The following is a 9573-nucleotide window of genomic DNA, read 5'->3' as shown; positions in this document are numbered from 1 at the left end:
TTTAATCAGGACATGGTGCCACAACTCAAACCATGGCTCAATATCCTCTAATTCTTCAATATGATCCATTCATACCATTCATTTGGTGAGGATAGCCTGTTTCATTTGAAATCTCCAGAAACGCGATTCGTCTGAAAAAAGTCAACTGTACAAGATTGCCATTGACTTTTGGGGAATTTTGGTCAACCATGACTTTTGAAGTTTTAAATCATCAATATATGATATGAGAAGTCATTTGATCAAGAAAAATCAAGAAAATCAATCAAGAATCAAAAAGTCAAAAGTTTGACTTTCATACTTAGAAAATTTTTCTAAGTGTTTTTCATGGTTTTTTCCAAACTTTGAAAGGGAATAACTCAAAATTTCACCTACAAACTGAAAAAAACTTCCAACATGAAAGTTGTAGATTTTGATCCAATAAACAACTTTGACACATATAATTTTTTTCCATAAGATCAACCATTTAAGAGATATGGAGCTTCAAAGTTGGCATCTTTTGAAAAATTCACTTAAAACTTCATTTTTCTCAAAGTTCATGGATCTTTTTCACCCACTTCCTTAAGGATCTTGAAGAAACTTTCAACTAGGGTTTTGAAGTGTGTAACATGAGCTTTCCAAAATGTCCAAGAGCATGAAAAAATTTGAAGTGTAGCTATGGTTTTGAATTTTGCCATTAGTGAACTTTTCACTTGAAATTCCAAGTCATTTTGCCAAAGTTATGAGCCAAATTGCCAAATGGACCAAGTAATGATACATAGAGGCAATAATTGGAAGATATTTTCTGATTTGAGACAGATGGGAAAGAGATAAGAAGCATAGCCAATTTTAACCATGGTTTAGTAACTTTAACCATATGCATTTAATGGTAAGATTCCTTTCTATCCTTTAAGTGCCAAATCACCAAAGAAGAAGCAAGTTGCAAAGCTCTGAGTTTAGAATGTTTGGCCTATAAATAGAGGTGCAAATCACTCTTCAATTCACACCAAAACCTCACAATTATAGGTTTTCTCTCTTCTTTCTTGAATTGCAAGTTTCATAGTTTTCAAAGAGGTAGAAAACTCAACCTCCAAACCCTTGAAGTTATGGCCAAAGTGATGGTTCTAGCAACTCATAAACATCATATGGGATGTGTTTGAGCCACTCACACACCCCAAATTACCCCAAAACTCAGATTCACTCTTCAACCTCCATATGAACACATAAAGAGCCTTATCATGCCAATCTTCATTCCAGATCATTTCTGTACAAATTAACACTTCCAACACCTCACATATATCACATATGAGCTATCCAAACACTCATCATCAACCTGAAACATCAGAATCATAGAGCTCGATTCACACTTGGGCTTAACTGCAGATCGGGTACCTCCAACTACTCCAGGTGTTTTCAATTCACTCCAAGCATCCAGACACCTTCCCTAAGGTTCATTGAAGCTGTCCAGATCAAGCAACAACATCTGTAACACCTCCTCTGCAAAATTCAATCTCCAGCTTGGCCGTTTTTGAGGTAAGTGCTCATGAACTTCAAACTCTATCATACATGCATCATAAATGAAAAACTAAGTTACCATCTTGTTTCTGCACCATCACTGAATAATAACCCTCAATCAATTGCATCATATCATGATCATACACGATTTCACAAAGATTTGTCATATTAGGGTTCTTCGTGTTCATCAGAGAATTAATCATCTTAGAGCAAAAATAAATGAAATTAAAGGGCACCATCATGTTCCTTGTGAAAAATCGAGTGAGATAGACCCTTTGATCGATCAAAACAACGCAGATTTGAAGGAATTCAAAATTCAGTTAGGGTTGTGTTCTTGGCGCCAGATTTGGTTTGGGAAATTCAAACATTGGTTTTAAAATATAATAAACTGAAGGCGTATCATTAACAAGCTGCGCGCGCAGCTCAGTTGGTTGTTGTTTTGGCTGGTGAGAGAGAGGTCACGGGTTCAACACCCTTAGGGACCAAAACCTTTTTTTTAACACTATTTTTCTTTCATTTTTTTTAACAAACTTCATTAATTAATTTAACTAATCAAATCAACTTATTTTTTCTTCATTTTTTGAACACTTCTTATTTAATATACATATTTTATGAATACCAAAACAAATCACCAAAAAATATTTATTTGATACATTTTTAAATAGGTTTAAAATGACATGTTTTTAAATGTTTTTAAATACTTTTAAATACTACTTTTTCATTTGATTTTCAAACCTAATCACTTGTAAATATTTTTTGTGGTCAAACCCTAATCATCTAAGTGTTAATTGAGAATAATCTTTTGTTTATCTTGATTAAATTGACTTCTTTCAAAATTCAAATCGTTTTAAAACGAGCGATCGCGATTCTTTTCAAAAACGATAAACCATTTCTTTTTGATTTTCAAAGGAAACTTTTGATTAAATCTTTTTAATTGATCAATTGATTTTCAAAACGATGTGGGGCCTCTCGAATATTAGAGAGTATAAGTCCCTTTCGTTTTTCTTTGTACAGTTTTTAATAGAAAAACTTTTTTCAAATTGCTTCCAAACAGTTCTTTCAAAAAAAACATTCAAATCATTTTCAAAAACCATCCACCCTGTTTTATGAAAATAAAACAGGGGCCTCTCGAATATTAGAGAGTATAAGACCCACTCCTTTTTCCTTTTATACAGTTTTTCTTTATACAGAAAACTTTTTTCAAAACAATAACTTTCAAACAGTTTTTCAAACCTCGCGTCTGTAAATAAAACAATCAACCATGTTTTATAAAATATACCATGGGCCTCCATGTAGGTATAAGCCCCAAGCCCTTTTGTACATACCCACTCAAGTACATGAAATTAGGTATTTCATTGTACGCCTTTTGTACATATCTCGATCAGTTGTTTTTTAACTTTGAAATACAAACCAAAAATGAAGGTTTCTTTAAATCTTCACAAAAAATATCATGGGCCTCCATGTAGGTATAAGTCCCAAGCCCTTTTATAAATACCTGTTTACATAGCTTTGAATAAACTCAAGTGGACTTCTCCCCGAGTGTGAGTCCCGAGCCCTGTGTATACAAATGGATCATGCTTACAGGTATATTTCCTTCATAAACTCCATTATATACACACACTTTGTCATATATGTATAACTGTTCATATCTGTTCATGTACTTGTTCATATTTGTTCGTACTTGTTCATACTTGTGATTGTGTTATATGCTTGTTCAACTTAGTACAACACTAGGTTCCCCATAGCCTCCTATTGGGCTTCGTGCAAAGAATCTCCACTAGTTTAGGTTAGGACATAGAGTATGGTTTCCCGGTGAAATCGCTCTAAGAGCTCAAACCAACTATACCATGCCTCCCCTTGGGCTTTGTACAAACGAGTGACCCTCCCATAGCCTCCTCTTGGGCTTACAATGCAAGGACCCTGGATTGTCCCTCCCATAGCCTCCTCTTGGGCTTACAATGCAAGGACCCTCGGATAGCCTCCTCTTGGGCTTCGTACAAGGACCCACGGGCTTCTTATAAGCATCCCAAATATCCAAATCAAATACCCTAGGAGATTAGACATTTATCATCTCTATGATAGGAGTATCTCTTCTATATCATCACAAACAATCAATCAAATCAAACTTCTTTTTGCCACAAGGCTGGCTAATCAATCAAACCGTTTTGCCACCGTACTGGCTGATTAATCAAAGTTTTTGTCACAAGGCTGACTTCATTGAAACTTTTGCCACGAGGCTGGCTGATTAATCAAAACTTTTTGTCACAAGGCTGACTTCATTGAAAGTTTTTGCCACAAGGCTGGTTAAACAAACAAAAAAACAAACAGATGTATGTGATGATATAGATTAGATACATCTAGCATTTAGACGACATTTGTCTATTTTCCTTTGCTTCCACTAGCATAAGTGGGAACTACGATTGCTCTGACTTTCTCAACATCCCTTTGAGAATACGTAGGCACAAGGTCGATCCTTGGCGAGCAAAACAAAACAAAAAAAACCATTCAAACCTTAGCACCCGTAGACCCCGAGCTACAGATGCTCTGATTCCCTCTAAGGGATATGTATGCAGAGGATCGCGATGATCTTTGCGAGCATAATCAAACAAACACCTTAGGTCCCACCTATTTCACAAGAACCTCTCAATAACATGGAATGAAAAACAAAGCAAAGAAACCTATAGAGTACTATAGATACGTTGGGTGCTAATACCTTCCCTTCGTATAACCAACCCTCTTACCCAAAGATCTCTCCCCCACTTTTTAGGTTATTGCAGCTTTTTTCCTTTTCCTCCTTTGGAAATAATAAAAAGTTTGGTCGATACAAAAGAAAAATCATTTTTATGAGCACTCGAGCCCAAAGAAGGCATCAGGTGTCTCATCCACAAAAAAGAGGAACAAAACGATTTTTCGCCCGCGACAGAAAAATGGCGACTTCACTGGGGACCATCTTTTTATTGTTTCCAAAGGAAGGGTTATTTCTATTTTCTTTATTTTTTTCATTTCATTTTTTGTTATATGTGTGGTTCTGGTTCTGTTACTTGCGTGGTTCTGTTACAAGTGATACATTATGGACAAATCCTAACCCGGATTAAGTACACATAAGAAATTAGGTGGAGGGTATAGTCATGTGCAGGCGCACGTGAGAATCCTTCCGCTCAGTGGAGGTTCCTTGTTGGTAATATATGTTTAGCATGTTTCGTAGCGAAGACATTATTACTTTCATTGAACTGTAGAAGCTGAGAGACCGTAGAACCCCAACCCATCCTGGCCTTATTAGGTTGTGGTGCAGAAACTATTCAGGTGAAGACTTGGATTAGTTGTCATGCGGAGAACCACACTCAGACGAGTTTTTCTTGAGAATATTACTGGCTCATGAGTTTAATTGTGGAAGGCCGGTAATATCCGAAAGAAAAATGTAGACTCTGACGTATCAGTAGAACATGTCATGCAGGTGATTAACTAGATCTATCCCATTTTTGGTTCTCTGACCTCATGCTCGTGACTTTGGACCTTTGAACCTATGCGTTACCATGTTTGTGTTACCATGTTTGTGTTACCATGTATGCGTTACCATGTTCGCGTTACCCTGTTTGCGTTACCATGTTTGTTTCACCATGTTTGAATATGTGGCATCCACGCATCCATGCATTCATACATTCATTAAAAAACCCATCTTTTCCATAAAAAACATGATTTTTCCAAAAATTTTAGAGAATTTTCTTTGCAAACATTATAGGATTAAGTTATGGAAAAAAGGTATACCAAAAAGTACGGTTTCAAAACGCCTGATGTAGAAAGACTGATAGAGTTAGCATCTTCTGTACAAGATCCTTCTAATTTTAGGAAAAGTTATGGAAAGCTTTTGCCTATCCTGAACACTCATGTTGATGAAGGACTTCTCAAAACTCTGGTTCAGTTCTATGATCCCGTCTACCGGTGTTTTACCTTTCCGGACTACCAGTTGGTACCGACCTTGGAAGAATATGCCAATCTTTTGGGTATCCCTGTGTCTGACAAAATACCCTTCAATGGTTTGGAAGCCATTCCTAAGTCACACATCATTGCAGAAAGTATCCACATGAAAAAGTCTGAAGTAGAGAGTAATTGGACTACCAAAGGAAACCTCCCGGGTTTGACTTCACACTTCCTAATAAAGAAAGCCTTTGATTTCATTGAAACTGGTAGCATGATAGCTTTTGAAGCTGTACTAGCCTTGCTCATCTATGGGTTGGTTCTGTTTCCCAATGTCGACAACTTTGTTGATATCAATGCCATAAAGATCTTTCTGATTGGAAATCCTGTTCCGACTTTGCTTGGTGACATGTATTTCTCTGTCCATCATAGGAATCGCCAAGGCGGTGGAATCATTGTATGTTGTGCACCTTTGTTGTTCAAATGGATTGTTTCACACTTACCTGAGTCTCCTATTTTCACGGAAAACCGAGAAGGCTTGCGTTGGCCTCGAAGACTTATGTCTCTTACTAATAATGATATTCGTTGGTATACCTTGGCTCGCTGTGGTACAGAAACCATTGAAAGTTGTGGAGAGTTCGCCAACGTACCCCTCATTGGTACACAAGGAGGAATTAACTACAATCCGGTCCTGGCTCGACGACAACTCGGGTATGCAAATTCAGTTAAACCTGCTGGTCCCTCAGTGGAAGGATACTTTTACCGAGAAGGGGATAATCCTAAAAAGTTGAAAGCAAGAATGATGAGAGCTTGGTACGACGTCCGATGGAAAGAAAAAGGTGAGGAAAGAAATTGCATTGCCATGGACGCCTACATCAGCTGGGTAAAGAAAAGAGCAAAAGAGTTTCAAATGCCTTATGCTTATGAAAAACCCATGTTTCCTGCAGTATCTCAACGACCCAACATTCCCACTATGGAGGAATACCAACGCACTTTGGCTAAGATGAGGACAGAAAAAGATGCTTGGGAAGAAAAGTTTCGTAGCACTGAGGTGGAAAATAGAAAGTTGAAGAAAAGAGTGAAAGATCATGAAGAAACTCTCTATTATCAAGATGGATGGCTCATGAGCAAAGATGAGAAGATTCGTCAGAAAGACGCTGCAATCAAGAGGTACATCAAAGAAAGCAAGAAAAATCTTGAAGGCTCAACAAGCAACGCTCCGACTCCTGATGATTGGAAGAATGTTGTTGACAAGCTGAGGACTGAAAAGGCCGAGTTGAAAGCTCACTATGGGAAAGAAATCATGAAGCTCAAGCTGCACAATGCATTTGGTTCTTCGTCTGATGAAGATGCTTAGGATTTGTTTAGCTTTTTTATTTTTCATTTGCTTTTGTAAGGAGCTATGCTCCAATGTTGTAACATTTCCCATTATTGCAATAAAAAAAATGAATAAAAGATTTGTTTGTGTTCAAATGTTTGCAAGGAAATAATATTTAAAATATTTGGAAAAATCATAAATTTCTTTTTGCATACATCATTCTGCATATCGAGTCTGTTGTATAGAGTCTCATCTTTTGGATCTTTCTCCATTAGATCGTCAAGCTGTCGCGTCTCAAAGTTTCTCGACCGCGCTCGCAATCAGATCACAGATACAATACTCGTTCAAGCAAAAGAAGAGTAATGGAACACTCTGAACAAGAGAATATTGAGCTTCGTGGTACAGTGACCACTCTTCAGGAAAAGTTGGAAAGTCTCACTACTCTGGTTGACTCCTTAATGGCCGCACAGAATCAGCCTCCGCCACCCAACAGTCAAGCGACGGTAACATCTGAAGTCACTACTCCGGTTTCTACAGTTGCATTCGGTATTCCATCTTTCTCCATTCCAGAAGGTTGGGGCCCGCCTTTCAGCTTTGGTACAGGATTCCGTCATAATTTCTCTGGGGTTCGAACAGCTACAACTGAAACGCCTGCTGCACAGGGTTCGGCGTTTATTCCACATTCAGGGGTAACTTTTTCCCAAATCACTATGGCACTTTCTCAACCCACTATGACAGTTCCGACCCCTACGGTTCACACTGTTCCCTACGATGGAAATGAGATTTATCATGATCAAGGTGATAGCACGAATCAGCGTAATCTTGTAGAAGATCTCCAAGAGAAGTTTAACAAGATGCAGTTGGAAGTTAAAGCTATCCGTGGAAAAGATTTGTTTGGAAAGAATGCCCAGGAGCTATGTTTGGTTCCCAGTGTACAAATACCTGCTAAATTCAAGGTCCCTGACTTTGAGAAGTACAAAGGTAGTTCTTGTCCGCAAAGCCATCTTGTGATGTATGCCAGAAAGATGTCTACTTATGCAGATAATCATCAGTTGCTTATCCATTACTTTCAAGACAGTTTGACTGGTGCCGCACTGAAGTGGTACACAGGCTTGGATAGCACTAATATTCGAACATTCAATGACCTAGGTGAGGCCTTTGTCCGACAGTACAAGTATAACTCGGATATGGCTCCAGACAGAGATCAGCTTCGATCCATGGCTCAGAAAGACCATGAGGCTTTCAAAGAGTATGCCCAACGATGGAGAGAAACTGCTGCTCAGATTAATCCACCGTTAAAAGAGAAAGAGATGACAAAGATCTTCTTGAATACTCTCAGTCCGTTTTATTATGAACGCATGATTGCTAGTGCTCCAAGTGATTTTACCGAAATGGTAAACATGGGGATGCGTCTAGAAGAAGGAGTCCGAACCGGACGTCTGACTAAAGAAGGTGGATCTTCAAGTGGAACCAAAAAATTCGGAAGTGGTTTCCAAAAGAAGAAGGAACAAAGTGTTGACATGGTATCCCAAGGGAGGCCAAGAGGAAATGTCAATCGTCAGCGACAGATTGCTGCTATTGCGCCGGTCGTTAATACATCACCGAATCCGGGATTTACCCCACAGTTTCAACAACAACAGCCTCGACCACAGGTTCAGCAGTTTAACAATAATCAGAATCGTGTACAAAGAGCTCCACAGTTCGATCCGATTCCAATGACGTACACAGAATTGTACCCTGCTTTGATTGAAAGAGGTCTTGTTCAAACTAAAGCACCACCACCCGTACCTGAGAAACTCCCATGGTGGTACAAAGCTGAGGTCTCATGCCCTTATCATCAAGGAGCACCTGGCCATGATCTTGAGCATTGCATAGCTTTGAAATATGAAGTTCAGAGGTTGATTAGATCTAATCTTCTCTCTTTCAGAAATTTGAATCCTAATGTGCAAGCAAATCCGCTGCCCAATCATGGAGGGCATGTTGTAAACATGGTGTATGGATGTCCTGGCCAATACCGAGTCTATAATATCAACTTCTCAAGAGCAGATTTGGTACAAATGCACGCCACTCTCTGTCGAGGGCCAAGTTTTCGCCAGCATCAATACGGTTCCTGTAGAATATGTTGTGTGGATCCTCACGGGTGTTCGATTGTGAGAAGAGATCTCCAAGTTCTGTTAGATAATGGTACTATTGAGATCTACAGAAATAGGGATGAAAATGAAGTTAACATGATAGGATGTTATCCGCATGAGCTTTTAGTCTCAGATATCAACTCGGAAATGCCTACAGTTAACGTCATCGTTCCTTATTTCAACATGCCTGAGCGCATGGAAGTTACTTACAACAAGCCGAAGGTTCCTATTGCTCCTTTGATCATTTGTCTACCTGGACCTGTTCCTTATAACTCTGACAAGGCAGTTCCATATAACTACAACGCCACAATGATAAAGGATGGACAAGAAGTTCCTTTACCAACTCTCTCATCTGTCGTAAACATCGCTGATGTGAGTCGAGTAACAAGAAGTGGACGTGTGTATACTCCACTACCTCCAAAGCAGCCTGTTGCTCCTGCAACCAGGCAAAATCCTGTTAATACACCAGTGGGGAATCCTGTGGAAACTCCTGTCAGTAATACAAACACTGATGTTGGTCAATCCAGTGGAACCAATGTGAATCCTGATTTTGATGAAATTTTGAAGCTTATCAAAAGAAGTGAATATAAGATTGTGGATCAGCTTATGCAGACTCCTTCAAAAATCTCAATACTTTCATTGCTTTTAAACTCTGAAGCCCACAGGGAAGCCCTGATGAGAGTTTTGGATCAAGCTTTTGTAGACCATGATGTGACT

The sequence above is a fragment of the Vicia villosa genome, linkage group LG2 (genome assembly GCF_029867415.1).
Source record: "Vicia villosa cultivar HV-30 ecotype Madison, WI linkage group LG2, Vvil1.0, whole genome shotgun sequence".
NCBI lineage: Eukaryota > Viridiplantae > Streptophyta > Magnoliopsida > Fabales > Fabaceae > Vicia > Vicia villosa.
This window is presented reverse-complemented; position numbering follows the sequence as displayed.